The following is an 18759-nucleotide window of genomic DNA, read 5'->3' as shown; positions in this document are numbered from 1 at the left end:
TTTAGAGGCCCCTCTATGTGGCTCCTTTCACTTCTAATTACTGCACTAGGAGATTACAGAGTGGTGCTGGCGACAGAGAGAGAGAGGAAGGGGGAGGAATGGGATGGTGGAGAGGGAAAGATTTCTGTGGTAATTTGCATTTAAAGCTGGCACTCAGCATTATATCTCCCTGTTCACCCATTGTCTATAAACATTTTAGCTCTTCCTTCTGCCTCATCAGAATGAATTAAGCATTTTCATTGCACCACCAGCCTAATTAGAGTCATTTACTATGTTGACACAAAGGGTTTTTTTATGAGCATCTCAGCTTTAATACACTACAGCAACATTGGAAACCTCCGATCAAAAGGTAAATGTTTGGGGGTCAGAGATATTTTTCAACATTCTCCCAAGAATACAAACAACTTCCTGGGGAGGCGACGTGCGCGTGCGGCTCCGCCGGGGCCGCGGGCAGCCGGCGCCAGGACACTCCTGTGCTGCTCCTGCCTCCCACTTGCACTTCTTGGAAGGGCTTGGCTCAGCACAGAGGTGCCTTTGAGTTCTGCAGGTGCTGAGCAGCACAAAGGTGTTGGTGGGTGAAGCCAAAGGGCAGATCCTTGGCATGGATGGAGGGGGCTCACAGAGGTGGGCTCCTGGGAGCCTGGAAAGTCTCTGCACCTTGAGTGTATACTTGTGATGGATCTCAGGGTTTCCTTGGAGCTGGGATCTCCACGTGGGCAGTCCATGCACTGAGGTGTTGAGATTTTGGAGGGGATTTCATGTCTTGTAGGCACAATATCAAGTGAGCCAATGCACAACCTCTTGCACCCTTCATCAGGACAAGATAGCAGGGTGTGCATTCTTTTGGATTTTTGGAGTCCACATGCACGCTAAACAGATGAATGTGGCCTTACTTAAAGCCTGGAGGCTTTGACTCTCTCTAGCCTGCTTTTCAAACTTGTTTCTATTGGCCTAGGAAAGTTACATCACTCACAACCAAACCCCAGAGAGTAAGAAATGGTTTCACCTTGGTTTCAGAGTTCAGAGATGCAAGTGCTCTGTCACAACAGTGTCACCTTTGTGCTGAGTGAATTACTCACACCTCAGAAATCTGCCACAGATCTTAGGAATTTGTGTATGCTCACAGGATTGCAAATATTTTCTGCTAGTTATGAGAGTCATATTTACCAGTTTGGAGTCCTTGCGTTCAGCTTTTCCAAATTGCTGTGACATTTCATATCTTTATCATGTCTGATCTCTACTTGGATTGTTTCTATGAAGATGTATTTGCTCAAGGCAGGAAGCCCATGTTGCTGGTAAGGAAGATTGGATGTTCTGAGCCTTCTCTTCACCTGGCTGAACTGTCCTGGCTTTTTCAGCCTTTCCTTGTAGGAGACAAAACCTGGGCCCTTCACCATCCTTGTGGTCCTTCACTGAACTTCCTGTGTATTCATACCTCCCTTGTACTGGACAACTGGTGGTGCTGGAGGAGTTCCATGCAGGGGAATAGCTGAGGTTCCTCCAGTGAATAGCTGAGGTTCCTCCAGTGATAATCATGATTCTTTGGATCAAACCTCTTCCAGAGCAGCTCTGTGCTCTGTGGGTCTCCTGTCTGTTGCTCTCTAACACAGGAATTGCTTTGCAATAGTCCGTGAGATCAGCTGCTGAATAGAATAGAATGAATATTAGAATGAATCTATCTCAGCTTTCTGGACCTTTAAGGGGCTTTGGATTCCTTTTGTGGTTAAATGTAGTGTTTGCTTGGTCTGCAGGACTGGCTTCAGTTTCTAAAGAGTTTGATGCTTTCTCCATGGGGACAGTGTTCATTTTCCATTTGGCAAGTGCTTTTATCTTTAGGAAAGGGAAGCTGAACATCCTAATCTTCAGAATCTCTATGTCATTAGATCCTAGAGCAGTCCTCTCTGCATCCCCTCCCCAGTGTCACTGCCATGCTCTGTTCCAGAGCTGTTCTCATCCCACAGGCTGTGCAGCGTGGCACAACTCAAGGGGCACCTACAGTGTGAATGTAAATATTTCCTCATGGTAAGAGCTGTTAATGCCTCACCCCCTGTCTCAAACCCCTTTCCCCACTCCTTGCGTGCGGTGCCGGAGCTCTCCCACGTTCCCGTGTGTCCGTGTTGGTGTCCATGTGTAGGCACACATAAGCTGGCCACGAGCTTGTTCTCTTCTGGGAAATTAAATACTTATTTCCATAATCCTGCCAGGCCTAGATAGAGCCTGATGCTTCCCCTGAACTCCTTAAACCAGTTGCTCTGCTTAGCCCTGTGCTGCCCACATTAGGGCCAAATTTCAGCCAGAGTGAACAGTTCCTACAGCACCTTAGAGCAGCTGGATGGTCTGGAGATAAAGCCTGATCGTAGAAATGTATCCCTGGGATCACCAAAGCCTCAGGCACCTCTAGCTACATCTGCATCGTGTAATTATTCCAAAGACTAAAAGGGAAAGCGAAGTGCTTCTTTAATTTATACATTTTCTGGCCTCTGCATTTGTTTCTTAGTCAGAGACTAATGGTTAGACCACTGGACTGGAACCCAGGAGACCTCATTTATTTCAGGCTACACTACCAGCCTGCTGGGGAGCTCTAGCTGAGCCTTGCCCTTCCCTCTGCTGCTGTTTCCCCTCCACAAAGAGGATGTTGCAACGGTGAACTTGTTAGTAAAGTTTCTAATAAAATAGCACCAAGTGAGATAAAGCATTAATAACATTGTCCAGCCAAAAAAACCCTTAAATTTAGGCACCAAATTTTTAGAGGGGTTCGTTAGTTACCAGGTTATTTACATGCTAGTAGTAGGGCAGAAATTGCTTTTTCCCTTATTGCCTCTTTTTAATCACTCTGCTAGATGCCTTCAATGTCCAGAGACCCAAAACTCAGCACCAGGGCTAAGGTGGCTCCTCCAGAGCCTGTAGGAGGGGGAGAAGGAGCAAGGGTGGGGGCTGAAGAGGAGGGGAAGGTGTTGGAGGGGGAATATTGGATGGGAAAATAGAGCAGAGTGGGCAGATTGGAGAGCGACAGATTGTGAAAGCGGGGGAGAGAGAGAGAGAGAGAGAGAGAGAGAGAGAGAGGGGAGAAGAGATCCTATTAGAAATACCATGTGTGCGCCTGCATGGAGGGCTGTGCACGCAGGGAGGAAGGGACGCGGCGTCTCCTGCAATATTATTCAAGCAATCACATGAATCCTGTATTAGATAACTCCTCTGGTTGGTTAGCACTGCCAGGGCTGTAAACGTGTTCTGCTTTAATCCCAGACACAGCACGTTCTTAATCTCAAACGCATCAGGCTTGTCCTGGAGGGTTCTGGGGGGCTCTTTTTTGTAGGAGCAAGGAGATGTAGGAGTTCAGGGTCTCAGCAGCCTCGGGGTGCTCCTGCTCTTGGGGTTCATTCAGCATCAGCTCTCCAGGATGGAGGAATTTGTTCTGCCTGGGAAAATGGTACTGCCCTGACACAAAGTTCCAGGGGCGAGTTCGGTGGGGAATAGCCTCCTGGAAAATATGGTATTTTGAAAGAGGATTAGAAAAAACCCAAGCTTCCTCCTAAATTGTTGAAAACCCCAAACTTAAAGAGTCTGAGTTAAACAGGCAAAACATGAAAAATGTTGAAATCGGACTCAAAACCCCGTATTGACACCATCAGCCTTAATTTACCCCAGAGTACAGAAATAAAAATTCATAGAGACATGATGAAAGGCTGAGAGTATCAGACAGGAATCCAGAGACTTAACCCTGATTTTACTGCTCCCACAAAGGGTTTGCACTCAGAATATTTTCCATTGTGCAGATGCAGATTTTCAGTTTGTATTTTTTGGGGGGAGGTTTTTTTAATAGTTTACTGAATTTGCAATGTATCTTAGAACCAGAATAGATGCAGTTTACTGTCATTTCCCTGTATGTGTGTGCGGATGTTCGCATACATGCTTTGAGCATTTTTATGTTGGTATCATTCACAATATAACTACAATATTTATGTTGCTCTTGCTCTGTAGATTTCAAGTTAAAATTCTTCTCACAGCTTGGGGATGTACATTTTTCCCAGTATAATATTATTAAAAAAAAAAAAAATCATCCTCCAAGTAGAAAAAGAGAATTTGATTCACATGGAAGGGGGACAAAGTGAATTGGCAAATTGTGGGCAGGTGCTGGCCCAGCTTCCTCCACATGAATTTGTTAATGCGTCTTAATCCTGACCTGCAGCACCCTGCCTGGCTAATGCTGTGGCCTCTCATGACCAGGAATTGCAGACTGCTGGGTTGTGTGGCGCTAGGCTGGGATTTTGTCTTTTTCTTTCATTTTTTCCCTGTGTTGTAGGTTGCTGACTACATTTCATTTGTGACCTACATAGGATTTGAATCCAATTCTCTAAATTTTTTGTGAGAATGGATTTACTCCACTTCTCTTTGTGTGCATGTACATCTATGCTTGCACATTGCCCACTGTGAAGAAATTTCCACTGCACAGGGATGAAAAATTGTTATTTTGAAAGAGAGCCCCCAATCTATATATCTTTAAATTGAATGTGGCAGCTCAACACACTACCCTTCCTTTTCTTTTGCTGCTCTCTTAATTTGTAAATGGGTAATTATTTGTTGGGGGTTTTTCTTCAGATTTGGGTGGATGCAACGTGGAGCTGAGTGTTGCTATGCAGATTCTTGGTTTTGATGGCAGGAACATAAAGCTCTGCAAAGAAGGGCGTCATCTCGGCAATCCGGGGACGCGCGCTCCGGCTCGTGCCTGTGATTTCATCCTTGCAGCAGCGTTCCCCACCCGGGTGAGGTGACTCCCTGAGCCCAAACAGGGGCTGAATCTTGGGCTGCAGATGAGCAGATTATAAGTTGGGATAATGGTGTTAATGACGGTGGACACAGAGTGGGTTTGCGGGGAAGCGCCACGTTGCGCTCCCAAAATACGGTTTGTGTAGGGAAGCACTGTCGTTCCCTGTTTTCTGTGTTTTGGTGGAGAAGCAACTGTCTGTTTTTATAACTGCGTATCTAAAAACCAGTGTAAATATATGCATCATCCTGCAAAATAATAGATAAACCAGTGCATCCATGGAGTTAATAGAATAGAAACTGAGCATTTTTTCATTTGCACTTACAAAAAATGCAAACTTCCCCCACAGAGTTATCCTCTCATTTCATTCTTCTATTGCTATTTTTTCTCTTTTTTTTTGCTTGCATGTAGCTGAATTCAACAAACAATATTAAAATCAGTGTTGTCCCTACCTCGCTGTACACTCTGCCTTTTGCTGTGTTTTTCGTTCAGCTGCTGACAAAGGCGAGAACCCAAATGCTGGGTGATTATGGTCAGGTTTTCCAATCTTTCCATCAGATCTCTTACTTCAAACTATTAATAACTCCAGTCCAGGAGAGTCATAACTGTCATGTAAATGCATCTTTCCCTGTATACATAATACAGGAACCTGAGAGAGTTTTCAGAACAAGCCAAAGAACATGGTGAAAATTTATGTATTTTCCCAGGCTATGTTGTAAGGGCTGGATTCACAAATGTGGGCTATTTTTTTTTTACCAACAATTTTTCATATATTTTTAATTTAATCGCATGTTTTAGTTTTCAGGCACATTTTGAAAAATGATCTTTATAAAATATGCAGTCCTCTTCACAGTCTTATTACATCACTACTGCACTGGGAGAGACATCTCTCTAAATTGAAAACCATCTTTAATGAATTGTTGTTTTATTTTAGGATCCCTTTAGGTTTCCTAGAACATTCAGTCTGAGTTGTCTGTCTGAAGGAATTCGGACCTAACAAATCAAAATAAAAAAATATTCTGCAGCCCTTGACCTGGATCACAGCAAACCCCTGTTTTATAAAACAAAGGGCTGTGGTGATGGAGGGAAATCCCACTGTGAAGTAGAAAATCAGCACTATTGCTTAGCTGCGGATTTGGAATCAAATTGCACGTAAGATTTTAAAATTTGATGGAAAACTGTGACCTTCTACTTTACCTGCAACTGTAGTGGAAGACAGTGACCCTAGAAGAATGTGATTTATTGGTGAGATAAAGTGAGCTGTGAAATATGAGGAGGATGGGTTATTGTCAGAAAAAAGCATAAAGATGAGGGAAAAAAAATTCTGAACCTTAATTGCCAGTGAAGGAAATATAGAGGAGGAAAGAGGGAGATGAAGGGGAGAACGAGAGCATCCCCAGTGGCAAAATGGTTAAAAGAGACGACTAAAATCCAGCAAAAAATCAAGCAGTCAAGTAGTTAATTGACTTTGCTTTAATCAGCCCAATGAATATTCATTAGTGTGCTGGTCCTAATCATGGGGGCCATGTTGTCCGCATTTAGCAAGCGCACGCTCAGCATCATGCATGCCTCAACAGCTTCCCTTCCTCTCCGCACTGACATTAAATTTAGAGGCTTTGCGCCTTCCCAGCTCGAAGGGAGCGGGATTGGCCCAGCTGCTCGCTCCGAGATGCCATAGCAACCCCTGGCTCGTTGCCTTGGAAACATTTTTTTTAATTTTTTTTTTTTTTTTTTTTTTTTTTTTTTTTTTTTTTTTTTTTTTTTTTTTTGTGAGGGCCTGAGCCAGTAATCCATAGGCTTAACGTAGAAAATATGTCTTTGTGGGGCATGTGTGTATAGATATAGAGATGTAAGGCAGAGATTGAATGGGCGGAAGGCGAGTGCGTCTTCCATTGTGCGGCTTTCACGGCAGGAATGGGGTGAGGGATCTCCTCCTCCACAGCCCAAGCTCTGCTTTGGGTTATGAGCTTCACATTTTCTATTTTATTTTATTTAAATTAAAATTGCATCAGCTCTCTCGGTTAATTTCCAGATCCGTTCAAAGGGAGGAGGAATATTTCTCTCTGCTGTAACCCTCCCCTCCCCACCCTAGGAAGAAGTGCTTTAAGCGAGTGCTTTAAGGGCTATAGGACCCTATTATCCACATCGAGTTGAAGTTCCTCCTCCTGAAGGAGGTGGGTCTGGAAATGAGCTGCCCCATAAATCAATGGAGAAGCGCAGGCATGGAGCTGGAGTCACAGAGCGGTGAGTGCGGCTGCTGCTCCTCACGTTCCGGCTGCTTCTCCCTTCGCGCGAGCAGGGGGAGGCTCCTGCTGGAGATTGGTTCAGCCAATGCAACTCCAATCCCTCTCCAGTCTCTTAATATTCCAGATGTTGCTGGGGAAAAAATTACAGTGTCCTGATCCTGGTGTTTTAGGAGTAGTTTGTGCTTCTGCCGCCCTGAAAGGAAAGAAATGAAAAAGCAGCAAAGTCCCCAGCTGTGTCAGACCCAGCATTATGGGCTTTAAAAATAGATTTTAAAAGCAAGGGGGAAAAAAAACCAAAAAACAACAAACCACCCTAATATATTCAGAATGCCTGCGAGGAATTTTGGAGCTGGGAAATCCAAATGGTTAATGTTGTCTGGTAAATAAAGCTCATCCCTTAAAGCAAATTTAAAAAAAAAAAACAAACCAATCCTGACCCAGTGAGGCATCATCTCCAATGGAACAAAACAGCTGCAGGGAAAATGCGCAAAAACAACCCGTCCTCTTTGGACTCGGGCTGTGCGCGTGCGAGATGCCTTGTAAAACACTCAGGGTAAAGATGAAAGCTGCACAGGAATCCAGAAATAGTCCTGCAGAAGATTAAGCAATAGGTGCTTTCAAAAAAGCATTAGAAATTTCCTAATATCTATCGTGACTTTTTTTTTTTTTAATAGCTCTTAAGATAGAGCAGAAATGGCTACAAGTGAGAAACTAATTCAGAAGCTGCGAGAGGAATTGGGTTTGGTCTCTACGAGAGGTTTTTTTTAATGTTTCTATTATCGTTATCTTAAATTATTCAAAAGTGTCATTTTGAGCTCACAGTGCAGGTACATGGTTTAATGAAAGCAGATGAAGAAGGATCCTCGTTATTGAAAAAAAAAAAAAAAGGAGGTGCATTGTCCCATCTCCTGCCACCTGTGATGGGAAAGGTCCTGCTGGTTCAGCACTATGTCCTGGGGGAAGCATAACTGGAAAACGGGGCTCATTCTTTCTGCCCATCAGGAAAATGTTCTGTAGCGATGCTAAAAATGTGGAGATGGTCAGGGCTTGTTCTCAGGGCAGCACAGAAAGGGGTAAACTTTATTTACCCCTGATTCCCATGTCCTGAATGGCACCAAAACCCCATTAGACATCTCTAGTGCGTGTAGGGCTCAAGATGTCAGATTGTGATTTGAACAATGGCCCAGGCACCAGTTCTGGCCAGCGCAGGTGGGAAATCATGTCTCAACATCTGTATCTGCACAGAAGAAGATAAGGTTAATCAGCCTCCAGTTCCCCATCAAAGAGAACTACTGTGGTTTGCAACATTTTTAAGTGTGAAAGGAAAAAAATCTGCCACCCACGACCAAATGTCAAGATTGAAGGCTGGTGGCTTGATCTCCAAGGTCTTCAGCAGCTTCCATCTGGCTCGGGCAGCCCTGCTGCCATCCTGAGCACAGCTCAGTGGGGGTCATTTCTGGCAGGAAAAGATGGGTATTTTGGGAGGAAGAGATGTTTCGGATGCCTTTTAGTGGGTATTTTGTTTGTTTCTTTGTGGCTTGGTTTTTGTTGCTTTGTATTTGGTTTGGTTTGTTTGCTTTTTTAAAATAAAATTTAAATTCACCAGTGATTATAGCTGTAAGAATGGGGAGGAGAGAGGATTGTGAAATGCATGAATCAAGAAAGAACTGATTTAAAGCAGCCTATCAGAGCTCCTGGGAAAGATCATTTTATCCCAAGAAGCATTGAGGCAGAAGGACTCATAGGATCCAAGAGTGGCAGAGCACTGATGTGAGACAAAGAGCTCCTGGGGAGGGAGTGAGGAAGAAAAGTAGGTTAAAAAAATATTGACAGTGAATTTCCAGGGGAAGTTTTTAATCTTGATAGATCCATTTCTCTACAAAAATTGTTTTGGGAGATTTCTCAAATGTGTTTAGGAAGTCCAGACCAAAGTACGCTAGAGAAAATCCTTCCTGTAGCTCTGCTAAGGAGCATTCATTAAAATAATACAATAATGGGAAGAATTTTATTTTTGTGCTCATATTTTGTTGATTCAAATCTCTGAATGGAGTCTACTTCCTCATGGTTAATTTTGAGAGCTGTTTGTGGTCTATTGAAAAGACAGGATCAATTAATTTTGTGTGGGGAATATACAATCAAACCCTGAGCATGGTGAGCTGTCCCTTAGGCCAGTAGTGCCATGGGCTTGGCATCTCCTCCTGGGGCTTTCCTGTGGTTTGAAACTGGTTTGTGCTGGTACAAATGATTATGGACTGTTCCTCTTGGAAATCTTGAAAATGGACGCAAAAAAAAAAAAAAGGCAATGAGCCCCTGCTTGCAAGGGCAAGGCGGTACATATTGGTCAGAGGACCCACCTCTGCATTCAGAAATGGTTGAGTAGTTTGCCATGGTACTGGTGGAAATGCATGAAATTGCCCTGGTTTGTATGGGGGATCATCTTGCGGGTTGTGCTGATGGTCCCTGGAAATTCATCCTTTGTTAACCTGGTATTGTTTTAATTGTTCTCTTGGGGAATGGAAAAATATACTGAATTTGGTGATAAACTGCCCTGGTGAAAATGATAAGATGTCTTGGAGCAGTTTTGAGCCAGCCTCAGTTTCAAATGTGGCAAAAAGCAAGAAAGAAAAGAGCTGGAAAAGAGCAGTCCTCCAAGTGAATAAAGATCAAAGAACTGATGTTGTCCAACAAAAATGAGGGTATACCTATGGAGAATATTTTTTTGCAAAATTTAATCTGAACAGCCCTAATACTATGCAAAGATAAAAATAAAGCCTATAGAGCTTTTAAAAAATGGTGTACGGATATAATTTTTTTCTTTTGATTTGTTCTTACAGTATTTCCTTTTTTTTCCTTAGCTACAAAAAGTCCAGTGCTCTTGAGGAACAAGAAACCCCCCAAGCTTTACCTGCCAAAAAGCAAGGTAAGCATGATTAGTTTTTCTTTTTCCTTCATTCTTAAGTTATCAGTAACTGAGGTTTTTTAAATAGAAATTGATCTTGGAGTACAACAGCATTATATCTGCTGAGCCACAGAGCCAGTGTGTGCACAGAAAAGTGCTTTTTTTGTTAGTGCTGCAAACCCAGAGCAATGTTCCTCCCCAGGTGTGCCCGAGGAAGATGCGCACACCACGGACAGAGCACATTTGAGATGGCTGCTCCCTCCTCTCAAAGGCTGCTCAGAAAAGCACCCAGCAGCACTGCTGGTGCCATTTCACGCCTGGTGCCTTCACTAGAGCTGGAAGCAGAGCAGGCAGGGAGCTGGAGGTCAAGGGCCAGCTCAGCTCAATGCATCACACAGCCTCCCTTCAAATTTTACCTGCCCAACCTGCAAAGCTTTTGCAGCGAGGCAGAGCGCAAACCAATCCCCCTCTGCGATTAAAGATGGAAAAATCCCTTCTTTTATGCAATTGTGTCTCTTCTCATCTCTATTTTTGTCATTGGCTGACAGGGTGGGAAGAGAGAAGGAAAGGATGGGTAGGGAGGCACCAGAGAGAGGAAAATTACCACCAGATCAGGCAATTGAAGTGAGAAGGGAGAGGGAAGGTGAAAACAGAGGCTAATTCCTGAAGCTGCCCCCTGCAAAGAGAGTTCAGGCTCCTGTACACACGCTTGAGCCAGGACCATAAAGCCCTAACTTATGTAGGTTTCTCTCCCAAGAAGGACTCATCTCCTTCCTGAAAGCAGCATCATCAAGCAATGTGCTTCTGAAAATACAGCCCCAGTGGTGGTGGGTGTGAGGCTGCTGCTCTGCTCTCAGTTTTATCCTAAACTCCTGGGGCATCAGGCAGCCAGTTGCTCCCTGTCTCTCAAAAAATTCAGATACCAATTGCAAACAGAGTTCAGGGAGTAAGGAATGGGCTACTTAGTGCCCAGCAGCCTTCCCTCATCCATGGCATGCTCCAAGCAGAGGGGCAAACCCAAAGGTGCCCCCCACCTTCTGCTTTCAAACCATGGCAGTGCAGCAGAGATTTGTGTTGGGTCATTTCCTGCTGAAGTGGGAAGAGTGCTTGTCTCAGGTTTTTTAATTAAGTAAGTTGCCTAAAGGTTGAGATTTCGGAGAAATTTGGGGTTTGGCTTGGAAGGATTGGCTTCTTCACTGAGAACCTAACTACTGTTCAGCTAACTGCAAAGTTTCAAATGAGGAAGAATGTGCTGTAATAAATAGTTCTGCAGAACAATGATTTTTGGAAAACAAAACAACAGTGACCAGAAAGAAAACCCCAACAAACAAAATAATATTTATTTCTGCCGTGGCAGCTCTGTGAACTGAAAATGGGATGTTTTGTTTTGCTGGGCTTGTGTGCAGAAAGTGAGTGTATCCAGTTGCAGACAAAAATTACATCTGGGCCTTGGAAGGGGGAAAAGGAGGGTGGGAAGATCTATGTCTGCAGAATCACTGATGCAGGAAGATGCAAGTGCTGTGTTGTGTCTAGTTGCATCATGTGTGAATCCATCAGCGACTTAAAGAAACAGCAAACTCAGTGCAACCTCTTTCTGTGGTTTTTCCATCTGCTCCCTGATCTGCTGGTGATGAATGTTTGGCTTTGCCATCTCTTACCCTCGAGATGTCCTCTGTGGGAGCTCTGGGTGATTTTTCTCAGCTGAAAAAGTACTCAGGAATATCTTCAAACTTTTATGGAAAAAACCTTTGTCAAATTGTTGCTGTGAATGCTGCACTGATATTGTATCAATGCAATGTTTGTTGAGGACTTCATGGGTACGGTGTCTTTTAAAATTTTGCTCTCTTCTCTCTTAAAACACCAGTAAGATGGTCATTATGAGTGGAAAAAAGGCTACTCAGCTTATAGATTTGGGTGCAAGCATGGGACTTGAGTCCATAATGTGCTGATTTTAAGGTCAAAGTTGTTCTGTGAAACTGAAGATTGAGTTTAGTCCTGGGAATAATTCTCTTCCCAAACCCTTGTGTGCAACTTAGCGTTATACTCTAAACCAAATCCTTCTCTTACATTGTTCATTGAATCTCAGGAGAGCTGTCTGCCTCCACAAGGAATCCATCAGCCCATGCCAACAAGCTTGTATCCATGTGTTGACCTGCTCAAGAACTGACCCTTTTCATTTTTATCCCAGTTTTTTTTTGGAGGGGAAAACAGTTCTGTGCCATACGAAGCAGTGTGTAGGCTTCTCTGTCTATCAGTTTCCATGATATTTTTTTTTTTAGCCTGTCAGCTAATCTCTCCCAGTTTTGACAGAGGTAGAAGTCTCAATGATATTTCATTCCTAGCAGTTTTCCAGCATGGGCAGTGGAGGAGAGGGCAAACCTCATTGCTGCTCCCCCTGAAGGGAAGACATCTGTACAGTTCATAACTGATTGAAATAAGAGACTCCACCTCAGCAGAAGGTATTTTGAAAAATCACGCAGAAGTATCTCTTTTCATTTATTTGCCATTTGCTCACTCACCCATTGAAGGATTTGCTTTTTCAAGTGAGCAATGGTCACCACAGAATGGTCCTGGGGAGCTCTGTCTCTTGTGCTGGGCTGGGGGTCGCCAAGAACGTGGTAGGAATTGGGTCAGACCTGGATGCTTCTCTTCCTGCCTGTCCCAGGACCTTCTGTCCCAGTATATCTCCATTTGTAATGATTACAAAAGACTTGTAATTGACATCTGAAATACAGCCTTAATTACTGTGGGTGGTTTCAGTGTTAGTGGGTTTGGTATCACACAGATTTTGGACATTCTGTAGAAACACCCATAACTTCACTGACCCATAATGAGAACAAGGATAGTGCTAGACACAGCAGAACCCCCAAAATGTTTTGGCAGTGACAACTGGGGCTGCGCTGCCTTTTGCTCTGCAGCAATTGCAGGAATTGTACATTGATGTGAGACAATGACACCGCCCTGATGTTGGCCAAGCTTTGTGCTGCTGAACTTTACACTAATGCCTGCGTGGAGAATGACTGGGGTCAGACAAGAAAAAGGCTGAAAAGCTGTTGGCTGCTACCCCAGAGATCCTCTAGTGGTTCCACATCCCCTCATTGTGCCGTCATTTGTGCGCACGAGTTTATTACCAGAGAAGGGCTGTTGTGTTAGCAAAGACTGTCCTCAATGCTGGCAATTTGGTTTTGTCATGGTAATACAGCGCCGATGCACTGCAGACACAAAAGTGAGTTCTGCATGGCTTGGCAAAGAGATTTTCACATAGCTGCTGGGTGAGTCCATTGGCTTCTCAGTGTTCCTGAACAGGAGTGGGTCAATGGCAATTTTTAGGAAGGCAGATGCCCCTTGCTGAGCTTGTCTGACTATAAAGTGCTGCACAAGACGTGCGACGTACATAGCATCCTCAGCCCTCTGTGTAACTCACAGACTGTTAAAAGTGCACAGCAGGAATGAGAACTCTTTTAATCCACTGAATTTGCTGTTTAGCATGACCTGAATAATCCGGTGGGGCTAACGTGATCTTCAGCACTAGCACTCAACTGCCTGTTATCCCCTTTGAAGCTGCAGGATATCAAAAATATCTGACTGGTTTGGACTTGGATAGTGCCTGTGTGTAATTTGTTTTTCAGTGATATTGTTCCAGGCTCTGCTGTTCCCAATGCCAGCGAGGCTGTTCCTGTGTGAACTTTTTAGATAGGATCTCTCTCGATCATGCTACTTCTTCTGTTGACCACAGCTGCCTGTTCATCATCACTTCCTTTATATTTTCTCTTTGGTGGGAAATGAAAAGTAGAGGAGGGCAGAGCCAGCGTAGGGAAGCTAAAAATGTGTCAGTAACTGCCTGGCAGGAGGCAGACTCTTTCCTCCAGATTGCCGGATACATGAAGGTACAGCCTTGATTGGTGCAAATTGCCATAGATGAGAAACTATTCGTATTCATTCAAATTTATAGCAGCTCTGTGGATGTTTAAATTCCTCCCCCTGTTTAGCAGTGCCCTGATGAGCCACAGCACAGAACTGGTGGGATGATGGAGATGAAGAATTGAACCAAAACATGGCTGATGATCTCAGTGGTCAGTATGTGGTTACACCTTTCCACAGAATGTGTGTTCTTGCTCGAAGAAATAATCATGTGGGAAATGGAGATGCATTTTTGGGAAGGGTCTCCTGTTATTCCAGAGCTCTCTGGTTGTGTCTGACTTGTATTCTGACAACCCTTCTAAGAGCTTCTCTGGGGTTATGAGAAAAGACAAACTTTCAAACCCAGCATCCTTAAGAGGGCATCCAAATACTACACTGTACAAAGGGATTGAAATTACCTCTAAATGCAGTTGGCTTTACCTGCTTTATGAAAAAGAGAAATATATTTTAAAAGGATATGTTTCATGTAATCATGCTGGGTTTATCAAGTGCAGAAAGATGTCTCCTAACAATACCCAGGAAGATTACAATTGTCAATCAGAGCAGAGGTCCTGTTCATGCCTCTTCGCCTCACTCCCCTGCTGCTCTGATTTTTCTGGGCATAGCAGCACTGAACAAGGTGAAGAGTGTAAAGAAAGCTATTTAACCATCAAAAGACAGTGCCAGCCAAGCCCAGAGCTGAATTTCAGCTCCTCAGTGCCAATAATGAAGTTTTCAAAGGGAGAAATGTGCACAACAGCAAGAGGGGAAGCCATCCTGTGTGGTCCCATAAATGGTACACTCCTTCTGGGGCTCCACAATAGCACAAGGGCTGCTGCAAAGTGGGCAAAGCCCTTCTTGAAGGGCTCGTGGAGCTTTTCAGCTCATTGCAGGATCCTCAGAAACCCTCAGCATCCTCCTCCTCTTCTTGGCACAGCAGGGTCGATAAAATCAGATCAAGGCTTAGTATTTCTAAACAAAAGGGAGTGGTTAAATGGGCTTTTAAACACTGGAACCTGTCCAGCTCGTTGGGAGGCAGAGCCCGGAGAGGCGGGGGTGAGGAGAAAGCTCAAGGTGCCAAACTTGGGGTAGAGTGGCACTTGTGAGCAAAGTTGTTGGAAAGTCATTTTGTTACTTGTGTTGTGCAGTGTGTGTGTGTGTGTGTGCAGAACAGATTGGCAGACGCCTGTGCCCATGAAGGCGGGCTGGGGGCCGGGGGGAGGCTGCTTTGGAAAGGTGCCAGTTGTTCCATGGGCTTTCTGCCATCAGGAATTTTTTTCCCCCCTTCCCTTCCTCCCCATCCCAGCCCCCAAACGCACACGAACAGGCTGGCAGGAAGAGCATGCTGAAAAGGATCTGACAGTTTGAACAACACTCGATGACTTAGTTTGTTTTCCCTGACTTTGCGCCAGCAAGCAGGTCTCTGGATGAAAGACTTTATTAGGCTTTTAGAGCCACTGTGACACAGGTCTTTCTTTGACCTGAGGTACTTGAGAAGAAATGAAAACAACGTGTAACTTTCATGGAGTTGAAAGACTGCCCAAATGGAAGAATACGGTTTACAAGGGATCCAAAGTATCACAAAACATTTCCCAGGGTGAAGCGCGGCAGAGCAGAGCGGGGGGAGAGCCCTTCCTGGGAAGAGGGAGAAGGCTTTCCGTGGCTGCTCGTGATGAGGAGGAAAGCTGATCTGGCTAATTAGGAGATGATGAGGTGATCGCATCCAGCGGAAGGTGCCATAACCAGTCATCAGCTTTCGGGGTGTCCAGTGGAGGGAAGTGATGGAAATTAACACTTATTGTCAGGAGCTGCTGGGGCGCTGGCACAGGGCTGTGTGCTCAGCACAGCAGCTCCTTCTGCCCACTCTGTTCAGACCTGGCAGAGCCATGGAAGAAAAGCCATGGAAGAAAAGCCATGGGGAAAAAAAAAAACCATGGAAGAAAAGCCATGCTCTGTTAGCAGTGGTAGCATCTACAAGTAAAATGTAGGACAGTTGGATCTTCCTCCTCCTCCTGCAGTGATGCTGGATAATCTTAAAAGGGTCGGAGCTGGTTCCAAACACTACCTAAATTATCCCCTCTTCACTCCTGAGGGATAGAGGGAGAATTTCTCATTAACTTTCTGTATGCCTACTTTACTCCTCAAGGAGCTTGGTTGAGGAGTTTGAACAAGAAAACCAAGAATTAGGTTTTGCTTATTTAAAAAAAACAAACAAGCCCCTTGGTGAGGAAAGAGGAAGCATCAAAGAAATGGGAGGTACCACAGAAGGAACAGTGCAGTGGATATTAGGAGCGAGTTACTTTGTGAAGGAGACCCTCCACTTGGAAAAGTAAATATAAAAAGGGTGATTCATCCTTTTTCTAAAGTCTCATAGAAGGAAAAAGATGGCAGGCCAATTTGTAGAACTGAAATAGTTTCTGAAAACTGAAGAACAGATGACTGAGAAACAAGAAATACTGTTGCTGGCTTATCAGTCTTGGAAGAGAATCACAGAAACTGAAACTGCATCTTTTTAAGCCTCGGTAGGCTGGGGAAGGAGTTTTCATGGTTATAAGCCATGACTGAGAAGTTTTTCTGGAGCTCACTACAGGCCTGATCTTTCCTCATACTGAAAATGAAATGCTGCAGCCAACGAAGACCGTGATTCCAGCAGCTCTGGGATGGGCCAGATTTGCCACACAAGGACATCATCTAGGAAAGATCTGGGGAACAGCCAAGATTTTCTAGCACGACTAGTCACAACTTCTGCTCTCTTAAAACCTCTCTCTGTTGGTAGTGCAGAGGGATGAGGACTTTGAGGCCCCATTCAGCTGTCATGGAATCACAGATTTACAGAAAGCTTTGGGTGGGAACGGATCTTAAAGCTCATCTCATTCCACCCCTGCTATGGGCAGGGACACCTCCCACCACACCAGGTTGCTCAAGCCTTGTTCAACCTGGCCTTGGACACTTCCAGGGATGGAACATCCACAGCTTCTATGTCACTAAGATGTGACAACAGCTGTGTTTGCACAGAGCCACCACCACCCAGAGTCACTTTAGTACAGCTTTACTTTCTCCAGCAGAATTGCTCTCCAGTTTGCTCATAGGCAGGATTTTTTGTCAGGCTATCAGAGAGCTGTGAAAGTTCTTGGTGATACCCCCTGGTCTGCAGCAGAGGCCTGCAGGATGCCCCGAGGGAGCCTGGGTTTGAATCATATCTCCATTGAGTCCAAAATATGTCACCTGAGTAGATGGGTCTGCTGGCTCTGTGGGATCTGCACCCTGTGTGGAAGCAGCACACAAACCCTCTCTGCAAAGGTTTGATGCTCACAATGAACTTGTGACAAGGAGGCCTGGAGGAAGCTGACTCCAACACAGAATTTGCTCCTGTTCCTTTTGTTCCAGGCCCTGGTGTCGCTGCTGTGTGTGTGCAGGAGCACAGGGACGTGTCTGTGTTTCTTGTTTCCTTTCTATAGGACTGAATGTTCTGAGCCATCATGTTATTGTATGTGTCTGATGAGCCATATGGAAGCTGTGAGGCTTCAGGAGTGTTTTGGGAATATAATGCCAGGAACTGATAATCTCAGCAGCTCTTCCTTCATATTATCACATTGCTTTTGCTGCCATACCCACTTAGAGCTATTTACGCCCCTTCCCTGAGAAGCTGGTATTTCCCTGCCACATTTTTTGCTCTCCATGGGATAGAAAGGCTTTGGGAAGTTCCATTTGAGGCTCATTGCTACTCAGAAATCCTTTAGAGAGCCTGTTCTGTAGTCAGGCTGCCTGCAAAGAGTTTGCAGCATGAAATAGCTCAGTCTCTCTGCTCGGAGGGATTCTGGTTTTGCAGTACTATTAGGCAGACAAAAGGTGAATTAGCCCCACTCTGTGAAACAGCCCTGACACGGGGAGGTGCTGCTCTGTCACCAGCATTATTTCACAAACTGGTTTTCTACGGTCTTTGATTCCAACAAGGCAACTTGCAGAACACACAAAGGATCAGATTGTATCTCCTAGCGCTGGCCGCTGTCTCCTTCCTGTGGGACATCGGCGGCTGCTGCTTTCTCTATTTCCACACCTTTGTATCTCCCAACCTCCCTCCAGAAAACCCACTGACAGTTGTTTAACAGTTTCAGTAGCGAGTCAGGCAGTGGGCATTTTTCCATACTGTGTGTTTTTCTTCTCCTGTGTTCGAAGAGGCTGTTCTTCCCCTGCACCTGTGGAGCTTGTTAATCTCTGCAGAAGATTCAGTTCTTTGACAGCAATCCAAGCCTGCACCATCTGAGGCAAACTGCATCCTTCTGCCCTTTGAATGATCCTGATTTTTCTTTGGTCTGGCTCAGCCCTGCAGAGGAAAGGACAGCTGACAAGACTGGGGAGGGATCCTCTGAAAGGGGTGGCCAATTTGAAAAATTATAATACTCGTTGCCGTGCACCCAGTGGCCAAGACATGATGCTTGATCCTGGGGTGGAGCTGGGGCTCCATGGGTCTCCTCTCCATGCACATGAGCTGTTAACAAGGCTGTATTGGACAGCCTCAAGGGATGAGGAATTATGACCCCTCCATGTGACAGATAAAGGTACCACAGGGAAAATAATGTCTCCTGCAAAGGTCCTTCTAGCCCCATTGTGTGACCAGGATATTTCAGTGATTCAGCTCTTTGCAAGGAATGGGTTGTTCAGTGTCTGCTGCAGTCTCAGTTCTGTACGGAGCAGCTCAGGATGATTTTCACATTGACTTGTTTTTCATGCTAGAGGCAGGAATTGTGACAACCCTGCTAAAAGTTTGCCTCTCCTTGAATGAGTGAATGCAACTTAACTATCTGGAAAGGCTTTAATTATCATCCAGTTTTTGCAGGAGTGTCTAACCTGGCTTAAGAGCTTTTTGAATCCTTTTAGCCCCTTGAGTTTTCTTAACCCCTGTGATATGTTTTATGATCCCTGCAGCCTCTGTGTGCTGCACTGGGGAT

Source organism: Fringilla coelebs (assembly GCF_963513975.1).
Source record: "Fringilla coelebs genome assembly, chromosome: 18".
In the NCBI taxonomy this organism is placed as follows: domain Eukaryota; kingdom Metazoa; phylum Chordata; class Aves; order Passeriformes; family Fringillidae; genus Fringilla; species Fringilla coelebs.
The sequence above is the reverse complement of the archived record's forward strand: the minus strand, read 5'-3'. Positions refer to the sequence as shown.